At 46.0% G+C, this 13,284-nt stretch overlaps 1 protein-coding gene across 2 annotated transcripts in view; it reads right to left on the bottom strand.

The window, feature by feature from the left end:
* Positions 1-3,494, bottom strand: part of RNF180 (ring finger protein 180) — a 92,486-nt gene extending 88,992 nt beyond the window's left edge. For both annotated transcript variants that reach the window (XM_076362145.1, XM_076362146.1), the window contains exon 1: positions 3,447-3,494. The gene's annotated coding sequence lies outside the window, so the exon portion shown is untranslated. The remainder of the gene's footprint in view (positions 1-3,446) is intronic.
* Positions 3,495-13,284: the final 9,790 nt, after the last annotated feature.

Below are 13,284 nucleotides of genomic sequence, written 5' to 3'. Positions count from 1 at the left end.
TAACCAAGAATGCTGATAGTGAACTACATGGAAAAAAGCACCTCAAAGTGCTAATACTTTTTAAGACTATATTACAGTAGGCTGAAGTGTTATTTTGGCCTAGCAGAATTTAAAAAGGAAAATTCCTGTAGGTCTATTAAGATTCTCCATGTATGTGCCTTTTGCAGTTCTTACAGAGGACAGAAGAAATGCTACAAATGCACACTAACACATTGCAGAGGTTTCTACATCTATCATGCTAGAAAACAGCAAATGAGATGTTTCTGATTTGTCACATAAGCATTCATTTTTATTTTGATTTGCACATAACTTCAACTGGAAATCAAATAAAAGCATACAGACACAGGATTTTGAAGAGTTTTTATAGTTAAATGCAGTTTAACCATAGTGTTCTGGATATATTTTAATAAGTTTTTATTTGTCTTGTTTTGCATCTAAAACTATTAAAAGGCATCTTGTTCTCACCTTGCTTTGTCTTTCAGAAAAAAATGCCAACATAAAGACAAAAGATTCCAATTTGGCACTCAGAAACTAGATAGTGTCACTCTCAGTGGGCCTTTTCAGCTTGGCACTGGGCCGTGTTTGTTGTGGCTGTACTGCTTTCAGATCAGTTGCTTTGTGTGAGCTCATGTTTGCCTCCAAAATAGCATGTAGACATATCTGAGTGTTAAAAAGCCTATGCTCCTCCATGGCTCTTGTTTTATGCCCTTCAAATGTTTTTCTATGATTCAGTCCCAGAAAAACCAGGAGCAGAGGGTCCTAAGACTTCCTTCCCAAGGCAGAGTCTCAGTTCCCTTTCTTGAAAACCATTTGTCTAACCTTCTCTTACAGACCTTTGAAGGAGATTTCACAGCCCTCCCAAATTATTTAATTACCATCTTATCTTCTATTATTTTAACTTTTCCCCTAACATCTAACCTGAATTTCCCTTATTCGTTGTAAATACAGAGAACAGAACAGCTCCTTTTCTTCCATGCAAGAACATTTTACAACTTTAAACACTTATTATATATTAGCTCCCCTTCAAACTTGTCTTTGAGCTAAATAAATCCAGTTCTTTCCCTCTTTCCTCAAAGATCATGCTTTCTTGATCTCCAGCTGTCACTGCTATTCTGTGAACCCTTTCAAATGGGTCAGCTATTCTTGCACAGCAGTGTTCAAATCTGGATGCAGAACTCAAAATGAAGTTTTACCAGCACTGAGTAGACTAGACAGATTACACAAATTTTCAAGGGAAAAAAAGAATGGAGAATGCCTTACTAGGGTGGAAACTAACACAAAATTCACTAGATCCATTTGAAAGTGTTGTTTCTTACATTTATAAGGTCAGGAAACACTGGAAGATTAAATAACAACTCCCCAGCAACAAACAATTTTTAAGTAATTTCAGCATAAGAGCCTTAAGATTTTCAGATTCATACATGCTCGTCAATATGTTAAGGGAAGAAGAAACAGGAATTGTATTTTTTCCCCTCCTCCCACTCTGTCTGGAAAACCTATGAGCAACACCACAGAAAGCTACTGGAACTATTCACAAAGAAAACAACAAAAAATATGTGAAGGATCAAGCAGCAGACATAGCAGCCAGTGAAATGGTACAGAGCTAATCACCTTCCTGTTCCCATTAATCACTCCTTGAATGGGACACTTTCCCTTCTGGCATCCTCTCACTAGCAAAGTCCCCTTTGATATTTATATCTAAGTTTCTTATACAATCTGAATTGTATAATGTATTAAGTTTTGGCCATTTCTTCTTCAAAAAGATTGCTAGAAAACATGAAGTAAAACCCCAAGAAAAAATTCTCAAATGTTCAAAGTGAAGAACTAAACACAAAACCCTAAATTTCTGTTGAAAATCCGGTCTAGAATGTCTTTTCAACTAGCTTGTCCCTCATCCCCAAATGCATAAAAATAAGAAAATGAGTACAGCAGGACAAGTGGTACTCAATGCCATTTTGTTCAAAAGTCACCTGTGATGCCTTCAGAACAATGCAGCCGTGAGGATTAAAATAATAATTAGGTTGCAGCAAGAAATTAGGGCACAGAAACTTCAGCATTAGTTACTGGGAGTGTTGAAAAAACATTAGATGAGTGGCACCTTTGAAGGAGGATGACAGAGAGAAGCTAGATGAGCTGTCCTAGACAACAAGTGTCTATACCAGAAGTTCCTGCTCCCAGAAAGGGAGGAACTGACACTTCGCTGGACAGAGAAACAATCATGGAAGGCATTCAGGTACACATAAAAACTTGCTGCTAGCTTCTGCTCTCCAAAGTATTTCTGCGTAAAGAGACACTTTTAAAAGCATACTTAACCAGTGTTTCTCAATAAAGTAGCACTTCGATGGGAAGACAGAAAAGAAAGTTTAAAGAACTGCCTCCAGGCTGCCAGAGAAGCAAAGCAGCAAAATGCATGAAGAGCTGTGCCATCTGCTCCTGTGCCAGCTCCTGCTCGATTATGAATTGTTCTACCAGTTCAGCTATTGTTGTGTGATCAACTTCCATATCATGTACCACTGGTTGATGAGAGAGGGTGGCCAGTGCGTGACACTCCTTCTCTTGTAGCAAGAGTAGCCCATGTAATTAAAAATTAAATACTTGCAACGTATTACTTAACTTGCTAAAAAATCCTACTGCATGCTGCTGAAGTCAACAGGTCTACCAGATACAGCAAGAGAATGTGGAGTGTTTAAATTTCTTTGACAGGGAACAGACTTAATAAGTCAACAGAAAACCATGGATTGGCGCGTAACCTCTTTCTTGCATGAGATCCCGCAGACCAGTACCGCCTGTTTCATGCTCTTGAATGTATAAACATTAGCTGCCGCACAAAATAAAGGACTAAACAAGCAGGAATGCGGTGCCCACGTCCCACCGTAATACAAGCTCCTGACCGCAAGTCACCAGGCAGCACAGCCGCAGCAGCTGCCCGCGGCCGTCCCCGCCGGTGCCCGGACACCTCCTGCGTCCACCCAGGCCCCGCCGCAGGGCAGCGGCGCCGGTGAGAGCCTGCTCGGCGGCCGCGCACCGACCGCCTCCTGTCCGCGCCTCCGGCTGGGCGGGAGGGGGCCGCAGCGGGCCCGGCAACCACCCCCAGAGCGACGCAGGGAGGGCTGGGCTGGCAGCCCCGCGCTGCCTCGCACGCCGGTGGGTTCCCGGGGCGTTTCGGGTGCTGACAGCCGGCGGCGGCACCGCTAAGTTAACTCTGAGGAGAAGTCGGGACTGTCGCCGCCGCGCTTCGGCGCCCCCTCAGGCAGGCGCTGGGCTCGCCCTGGGACGGGCAGCCCCGCTGCCCCCCAAGCTCCAGGCAGGTGTCCGCACCTCAGCGCTCACCCCGCGCCCCCAACGCCCCGCTGCCCGGCGGCCCCCCCAGCCCAGGACCCGGCTCGGCCCAACGGGCGACGGCGGCGGCACCTCCCTCCGCCCCCCCCCGGCTTCGCTCAGCTTACCGGGCCGCGCTGTGCGAGGCTGAGAGGAGGAGGCGACGCCACTGGGGCGAGCGATCGGGCGGGCGGGGAAGGGGTTGCGCAGCAGCAGCTGCTGCTGCGAACGGGAAGAGACGGAAGACAAACGGCAGAGGAAAGCGCTCCGCTAGCGCGGCGCCAGCCCGGCCCGGCCGGCCGTGGAAGTCGCCCTGGGGCAAGCCAGTCCTCTCAGGCTGCTACTGCGTCCCTCGTCCCCGCGGGAGGCCGGCCCCATCGCCGGCTGCGGGGCCAGCCCTGCTGTCGCCGGGGAAGAGGGCAGGGGCCGCGCCAGCCTGCGCCGTGCCGAGGCCTGAGGGTGGCACGTCCTCTCGTCTCCTGACTGGCAGAGATGGAGCTGGGGTGGGGTCAGCCCCGGCGGCAAGCTGTGAAAGGGGTGAAGAGGCGCGGGAATTACGGGGAACTGAATGAAAACTTTTCAATAAAAATTGGGGCAAAAAAAAATGTTCCTCCAGGCCCGAGGAACAAGCCCAGACCCAGAGAGCTTACAGTCAAAGAGAGGGGCTAGGGACATCAGAGGGACCGACAAGTTCCAGCAAGCAATCGCAACTGGGCAGGGTGTCATCAGTAGCCCCTGACTATTTTAATAGGCAGCAAGAGCAAAGAGGAAACTTTAAATGAAATATGGGGGGGGGGGGGGGGAATGAAGTAAACTTGTCAACCTTTGTAGGGAATTGCTGAAATCATGCAGGGCTGCATGGGAGAAAAGGCAGGCACACCGCTCTGAAGACTGGGCAACACAGCGCAGCATCATGGGCCCCTCGCTGGTGAGTGTCTATACCTCGGTAGTGAATAAAAGCTGGTAAACTGGATGGGATGTGTTTCCACCTCAATAGTGTTTTGGCCTTTTGTGATGATACTCTGACTTGGTCAGGAGCTAACATGCTTGTAGCTGATAATCTGCCAATAATAGTTGCTCCGTTTCAAACACAGGAAGGGACCAGAGTTACTAGAGCAGTGTGAATGGAAGAAAGGTTCAAGATTGCTGAGGAAAAAAAATTAGAGTCTGCCCACTTTTTGGCCTATGGAGGTGGTTTGAAACACTGAAATCTCCATTTCACTGTTTGTTCTACATTTATGATACCTAATTTCTGTGATTTTTCTTGCATTTCAGTGCATGTTCCCTGTAGGTCAAGACAAGGTTTTGTTATCAGGTAGCTATTTTGGACAATGTAGAACTCGCCGTAAGATTTGGGCTCTCATGGATGCAGAAGGGCACTACCACCATTTTTTTTTTTCAGTGCTCTCATTTACCTGATTTTTTTGCTAATTTTTGCTCTTTGCTACCCTGTTATTATCCTAACAGACTGCCTTGTAACAGTAGAATTATTTATAGTCTGTTTTTTCTTGGGAGAGAGTATGGATTTATTCAGTTCCTGCTACTTAGAGTCCTATTCATGTGAAAAGTTTTCAAACAACAGTGTGATACAAATATTTTAAATAACGATATAACAACATTCGTTCATTCAGAAAGCCTTATGTTTTTCAGTAATTAGAGCTAACTAAAATACTTGTTTGTGTTTAAACACTGTAATTGGATGTAGTGGGTTTTTAAAAAAAAAAAAAATTACCCTATGCTGTGATGAACCATTTTCCCACTCCATGGTTAGAAAAGCAAGGAAAAGACTTTCAGAAATAATGCCAGACCTAAATGGATAGTTACTTAAAGAAGGATTTTAGAAATACATGAACACCTACAAGGAATAGAAAAGAACAGAAAGGAATTAAAAAATATTCATCAGCAAATAAAGTTATTTCTTAGAATGTAGAGCAGGAATAAAACCTGTTTAATCAAAGCTGAATTAGAACTTGCAAAGAATATTAAGAAAGAACTTTACAACCTTGGCTATTAGAGAAGTGGAAAACAAATGTGATTCAGGTGAATAATGTGCAAGGTTACGCACTTGGAGACTGCTGACAAGAATTTCTGCTATCAGCTGAGGACGCACCAAATAGAAGCAATAAAGAGGAGAAGTATTGGAGTATGCTAATTGGTCACAGGCTGGCTGTGCGTTGGCAGTGTGATATAGCTCTCAGGCAAATTGTGATCTGCACTGTGGGTGTATTTCCAATACATACAGGGGAATATCAATGCTCTGGCAATTCTTTATTTGAAATAATACAGATAGTTGTAATAATCCATTTTTCAAGAAAGAAATTGGGGCTAGAGTAGGCACAAAGAAGTAATGCTAAGATGATCAAAATAGATAGAGCCCGCATTACGGGTCGACAGAAAGAGCTTTGCTTACTCAGTTCAGCAAAACAAATGCAGAGAAAAGTTTTTCTTGGTAGATCTTCAACGAGGAAATAAAAGATTATGACAGCCTTATATAGCCTAGAAGACATATGTAAAAAAAGTAGGTATGAATTGGCCATTAAGAAATTAAGGGTGGAAATTGAAAAGTTGTAGTTTTTCCACTGGGGAGATTGCTGGAAGAGCTTCCTAAGAAAAGTAGTGGAGAAAAACACCAACTAACTTGAAGATTAAATACAGCCGTGTGATATGAAGCTTACAGCAGTTGGTGGTGGGACTTGAAGATCTGGAAGGTTCCTTCCAGTGCTCTCTTACTGCATGCCCAGATTTTTTTTTTTTTTTTTTTTTAATCTTACACTTTCTGGGAAAAGGAGATTATCCCTGGTAATTTTCTACCTTGTGACTGAGTGTCTCTGTATGCTTAGTCCTGATTTTCCTGTCCATCAGAGGCACTCCCTTGTCATTGCTTAATATGTATATAAAAATAAAATCGCCTGTGTAAAAATATCTTTTATATCCTTCAGAAGGGATATAAATGAGTTTGTTTTTTTCAATGCTGCTGTCATTCAAACATTCTGAACAGCGCTGCACACTGATTTCTATTTGGTGAAGTTTTAGCTTTCATAAGACTCCAGCATCATCTGCTGTTTTACCATTGTCTAAATTAAATCTTTGCAAATATTTTTTTATTCCACTGTTACATAGTTTATGAGAGCAGCCTGAAATTAATTCCCTTTCTAGAATTATCAACTTCACTTTTTCAGTAGGAATTGGTAGAAAGCAGTGAAAGTTTCTTTTATTCATTAGTGCTAATGCCTGCGTAACAGGCTTGTTCTCAGGCTGAGATACAAATAAATTAATTATTCTGTTAAACTGAAAATTGTTTATAGTGTATAGGATCATTAAAGCAGTTTAGCTTTTAAGCAGTGTTTTTCTTTTATACAGTTGTGTGTATGCCTGATATCTTTAATCTTACATCTTACAAATATTAAATAGAGAGGAAGTAGAATAAGCAACTTGTCTGACTGCTGAAGAAAACAATATAATCTGTTTTTCATTTTAGAAGACACCCTAGGTTAAGGTTTCTCATTCTCCTTGAGAACAGATCAAAATATTAATTTTATAAGACCTGTTTAAGTGGACATATACTGTGAACAAGGTATTTTTGCATAAATAATGATTCACACAGATTTTGCACTTGTATTAAATTCTTTTTTATTTTCTATTAATGACATTCTGAACTCTTTTTAGCCTGTTAAATTGCTGGAATTTATCAACTAAAAAACTTGGTATATAATAAATCAATGGGCAATAAGTTAATGTCTAAATTACTTTGGAGTTAGCTTGTTTACGTACACGTTCCAGTTTAAGTTACATAATTAAAATGTTCAATTATGAAAAACTTACTTGTCTTATGTCCAGAGGATGATATCCTCATTCAGATATCAGTTTCAGTTGAGGACAGAAATAGTTTTGAAGTAATTACTAGCTTTACTTTTTGGAAAATTATGTTAATTATTTATATTTCACAGTTTCGGAGTTGAGAATTGCGGTCTGACAAATGCTATGTTGTGCTTGGTATTTGCAATTTGATGGCATAACAAAAGCAAAACAGAGGACTTTGAAGCTTTATTTTTCTAACATGATACTGTGTTCAAATGCTTTTTTGTTGTAGTCAAAAGAACCTCCTACGCTCATGCCTGATTATGCATAACATTTTTACTATTACTGAAATACGATGCCTATGAATTCTCCTGCCAGATCTCAGAGAGATCCAAAATTGTCTTCTTGTCATGTAGTCATCTAAAATGTGTAATATAATAAGACCCTACAGAAAGCAATGTTTTCCCTTTAGTTATTTACTGTTACCAGATTCTATATAAATTGAGTGTTACCTCACTGCTTTTGCCATGGAAGCCCTTCTGTAATCCTTAAATGTAAACTTTGGTTTATCCCAACAACGGGACCTGTTAAAGTGACCATTTCGGTTGCCAAAACTAAGTACTGATGGGCTGAAAGGAAACTCCCTGCTTTAGTGAGGTGATTCAGGGCAGCTGTGTGTGTCGCAGAGTGAATGAAGAGTGAGATTCCTTAAAGGGCGATTCTCTATTCCAGCACTGAGCTAGTGAGTAAGAATGTACACCCATGTAATCATGACACTGAACTCTCTTTAGGTAGAAGCACTGATGCTACAAACTACCAGACCAGTCGCTTTATGGCCTTTGACATGGTTTAGTCACATCCCCCCTTCAGGCTTAAGCCACAGCAGACTTAATGACAAAGCTATGTGCCCACAGTTTCTGAGGAAGACGCTAGGCTTTAACATTTAGAAAATTTTGTAGTTCATAATGTGGACATTATAAACTGCAGGCACTTTAAGAGCTGCTTGGCCATGGAAAGCTGGTATTCTGAGTCTTTTTTATGATTTTGATACAAGGCTTGATTGAGATAGCCACACTTATGTCATCAGTGCTACTTAAAATGCTTATGTATTTATGATGCTGGCAGATATGACGTGGCCCTTCGGAGCATGTAAGGGATGAGGCCCAAGTGACTGTGCTGTGAGCACAGACAATGCCCCTAGAGAAAGCTCCAGAAGTCAGCCACGGGGAGGGGCTCAGCGTCACTCTCCTTGGCTGACTAATGTCTCAACCACTCCTGACGCTGGGGTGAGAGAAGATCGTAGAAACCCTGGACTGGGGCCAATAAACAGGGGCACACACGAGCCTCCTTGGGGCGCTCTCCACACCGACACCCCCTGTTGGCAGGTCTGACTCTGGATCCAGGATTGGTGATCTCTCTCTCACCCCCCCCCCCAGCTCTCCCTTCCTCTCTCTCTCTCTCCCCCCCTCCTTCTCGCTCTTTACCTTTGATGCTGCTAAGTAACACAAGGCCTACCTCAACCTCTCATAAAGCCGCTTAGCTTATGTGACATATTGATACACCAAGGGTTGATGCTTACAGAGTGTTCGTTCCATTAAAGTTGATGTTTGTGTTTGGACCTTGAGTGTTATCTCACCTTAATCCACACCGAGAGGATTTGCGGACCTTAGTCACTCTCCCCTTCTCGTAGGTGGGACGTGACAGAGCAGCAGCTGGAGGCCTGGTTCAGTACTTGAGAGCATCTCAAATGGCTTTAGGAGCTTATTTACTGGCAGCTGAACCAAGTCCTAATATTCCATTGAAGCGTATCTGAGATGCCCAGAAAGTAGCTGTTCTTATTTGCCCAAGTATTGCAGTTTTTAAGGATGATAAGTAGGAAAAGAAAGTCAGAGAAAACCTTTTTGGGCATCAGTTTCCTGTAGTGAACAACTCTCTGCAAATCTCTGAAAGTGAGATTTGTGCTTCTGCTGTATCCAGGGCATTTTCTGTGCAAACTGTGCCTTTGCTTTTGAGCTTCCTAACATGGCTTCTTAGGCAGTAAAAATGACCAATGGCTTCTTCGCATCCGTCATGCTTCAGCTTTGTCATGTCTAGACAACTTCTGCTTGCGATCAAACATGTTCAAGCCATGGAAGAGTGGCTAGTTTCCAAGTTCAAGGAATATGGGTATGATTACATTTTTCACCAGCCTCCATGTACCTTATGGTGTTTGTTGTCTAGCCTTATACATGAACTGAAAAATACAGTAACATCATGTTGTACTCGGCACTCTTTGACAGCCACTTCTCAGTAGTTCTGTAGGATCTCACTAGGTAAGTAGTACGGGAGCTAGACATAAACATAGCATTTTAGATTTTCCTTAATACAAAGAGTATTCCTTCAAGAAAGCCCACTTTATGCTTCACTTTTTGAAAACTGAAAAAACTGTGAAATAGTTATTTTGAGATTTCCTATACTAGTTGCTGGGACTTGTCTTATCCTTACACATTACGAGGAAATACCTCACTGTAATTAAACTAGCTTAGAATTCTCTGCCTCTCTGTAATTGGTGTAAAAAAAGGTTGTGATAGTCTTGCCCATCGTGGTGAGAAAGTCCTGTATACCTGCAGAGTATAGCTCCAGGCAGGGCCTGAAGGCATAAGAACAACCAGAAATGAAAAGTATTTTCATTCCTACACGTGCTTCATCAGATTTTCTGTGAGGGATTGGCTCGAGACTTATCATGACATTTTATCCCCTTGAAAACTTTATCTGCTTAGGTCAGTATAGCTTAGAAGATCCTTGCTGATTAAAATGCACAGCTAGCTGTAGGTACAGTTCTGAACTGTAGAGTGGGAGTGGGGTGCAAGGTGCACTGCTCAAAAAGAGTGCTTTTGAAGGTGGTTCTCTCACGTTGGGATTTCTTCTGGTGTCTTCACCAGTGCCCTGCTGAGTAAGGGGTTGGTGGTGCTATAGTCCTTTTTCATTGATCACACCAAAGCTTTCCTTCTGCTGAGTCTCCATTTAACTCACCAAGTGTGAACAGAAAGCTTCAACTAGAAACAAACCTTTTAAAATCTTTCATTTTCATAAGACTGACAGGTTTCGGGGGCAATGGATAAAAAACAAGCCATCTTTTATAAGTTGTGCGATATACCACTTTCTGGAAATAGTTACTGTGGGGCAGTTCAGGTTAGTGAGACCTTTTAAAGTTAAATAACCTTCTGACTCAGCTCTGCCAGAGATGAGTGATGTGGCCAGAGCGACCTGATGGGAGTCTGGGAGGACACAGCCGAGGCCTTAGTGACTGGCGTGAAACACCAATGGCAAGCAGAAGACACAAGGTGAGGGGAAGGAGTGAAAAGTGGCATTGCAGTAGCCCCAGATGTGTGTGCAGAGGCACGATTGCCAGTGCCAGCCAGAGTGCTACCCATGAGAGCACTGTAGGAGCAGACAGCCCACTGTGATGTCACCAGGTGGTGGGTGGTGATGCCACCGAGCGATGGACTGTGAGCACACGGCCCTCACTGCTTATATTTGGGTGCTGGCAGAGCCTGGCCCAGCCTGGCTTGTGCCTGGACTCCTGCCGAGCATGCCTGTGAGGCCTGGAGGGTCGAGTGAGGCTTCTGGTGCTGGGTCGTGCTTTGGGGGCTGCCATTGGCAGCTGTCAGTGCCTGTCCCTGGAGCGTTGTCTCTGGCCCTGCCTGGTTCAGGCAGCCAGGCACCACAGGGCACGCTTGCAGCGGTGGAGGTGAGCTGTGCGGGGAAACGTCCCCTTGGGGTGGCTGTGGGGCAGGCAATCAGGCTTGGGGAGGTCCTGGCCCCACAGACAGAGCCTGGCCCTGGCTGGGTGAGGAGTGCTTGGGAAACACCCGAGCTGCGGGGGGCCAGGAGGGTGTCCTTCCTGAGGGACTTGGGCATTTCTTCGTCCCCTCCCCGGAACAGTGAATGACCCTGGCCTCTCTCCTTTTTGCAGTGTGTGACACCCACTGCTGTGGCACCAGTGAGGGGGAGCAGCTCCTTGTCCTCAGCTCTCCCCAGCCTTCTGCAACAAGCAAACATGGCCATGGAGACAGAGCGGAGCTGCCCCATCTGCAGCGACGCTCAAGATGATGTCGCTTACATGACCCCCTGTCTCCACCAGTTCTGCCTGGGATGCATTGTGCAGTGGGCAAAGAGAAAACCGGAGTGCCCCCTTTGCAGGCAGGCTGTCAACACCATCATTTACTCACTGCGGTCAGAGGACAATTTTTTGGAGATGGTTGTTCAACACCCCTCAGATCCATCATTTGCTGGCCACCAGGATGAGCAGGGAGCTGTGGGGCCAGTGCCCAGGACTGGCTTCCAGCCCAAGGTCTGGGCAGGCTTTTTATGGGACTGCTCGAAGATCCTCAAGCCCCAGCTGCCCTGACTGAACCAGGTGCTGTACGGGCCCCGGTGGTGGCAGGAGGCTGTAGCACAGGGCACCATCGTAGTAAATCTGTGCCGCTGTGGGCTGGATGAGGAGGCCTTGGTCTGGGATGCAGACCTGTGATGCAGCCCTTCCTGCAAAACCAGACGGTGACATTTATGTGCCAGCTCATCAACATCGCCAGAGACTGGTGCAGTGAGATCCTCCAGCAGCTGGACCTCCTGGACTGCTATGCTGCTGAGGAGGAGGAGGACAGCCCCGTGGCCACCCCTGGCCCTGCCACCTCCCTGGGGGTGACTTCTGCCCCCACTCCCAGGGAGCAGGAGGAGCCGCACGAGGAGCTGGGGCAGGCAGCGGCAGATCGCTCTGCTGCTGGCCAGGGCAGGGACGGCTTACCTGGGTGGCCCTGATGCCCCCCAAAGAGGAGGGCCAGCAGATCCCAGGCCTCTTCAGCCCACAACAGGCCGTGCCTCTGGCAACACTAGGGTGCCCCAGAAGCCAGCGAAACCAGGGCTGGGCCAGCAGCTGGGATATGCGCTGGCCCCCAAGGAGACTTGGAGGCACTTGTTAGTAATCTAATTACAAAAGAAGAAAACAGAACTATGAAAACTGCAGAAAAAGTCTTAGTCTCTCATTACAAACAGTGCAGCTGGTATTGCTATTCCTACCCGTGATGCTTTCTCCTCCTCCTGGTGCTGTGCACACCTTCCCATGTGTCTGCAGCAACCTGAGGCAGATGGGGCCCATCTGTTGGGAGGGGGTACAACCGTGCAGCCCTTTGCCAGGGTGGGGAGGTCTCCAGGTCCAGCCTGTGCCCCATTGCTCATTAGCCCAGACGTGGCCTCCTCCGTGCCTCACTCTCTGCACTGACGTCCTGTGGCTCTGCTCTCCTGCCAGCCTTCACTGCTCACTATGACCTTGGTATATTTGCACCCAATACCTCCTTCTGCGCTGAAACACATCTTGGTTCTGGTCTCTGAGTAAAACCATGGTTGCACCGTAATGAGGTGAGCAAGAGTGTAATGAAAGCACCATGGCTGCCTGGTCAGCAGAGAAAGTGCTGTGGCAGCTCAGCCTGGTGAAAGCCCAGCTCCAGGCTGGCCAGGCCACATCCTGGCAGAGCAAGCCTGGGCAGCCTCAGCTGGGAGGCCTTGTGCACTCCATGCAGAGCCTGTGCCCTGCTGCTGGCAATGGCTGTGTGCTGTTCCTGGGCTACGGGGCTCAAGGGTTGGGGTGCAGGAGCATCCCCCTGGGCATGTGGATGGGAGGTAGGGTGGGGCTCAGGTCCTGGGAGGAGCAGAGGCACAATCCCCTCTGCTTTGATGTCCCTGGTAGAAGGTGGGAATGCCTTGAACCAAACTCTTCCTCAGGGATGCTCTGGCTTTAGTAAGGTGTTCTTCACTGGAAACATCTTCCTGGTGTGATCTGGGTGTGTAACAAGAAGTTTGGGGAGGTCTGTGTGGAGCCCTGGTGTGGATGCACTTTGCGGTGCATGAAGAGAGAGCATTGCTAGCCAGGGACTTGGCAAGAGCTTCTAAACACATGGGAACCCACAGCAACTGCAATCAGTCTGCGCTGTCTTCTCATCTCCCCAGCCTTTGCATGTGTGTGTGTGGCCTTTTCTGGGGAGAGATCTGCTGTTTCCATCTTGGTTTTCAAAACAGATGCCTGGAGCCAGAAATGACATGCTTGAGGGCTTGTTCTGACCTGACAGTGGAAAAACTGCACAGTTCACAAAGCAATGGAAGTTGAACTGTACCATTGCCTGGTCTGTCCCT

This window comes from Aptenodytes patagonicus, chromosome Z, assembly GCF_965638725.1.
Source record: "Aptenodytes patagonicus chromosome Z, bAptPat1.pri.cur, whole genome shotgun sequence".
Classification (NCBI taxonomy): Eukaryota; Metazoa; Chordata; class Aves; order Sphenisciformes; family Spheniscidae; genus Aptenodytes; species Aptenodytes patagonicus.
This window is presented reverse-complemented; position numbering and strand designations above follow the sequence as displayed.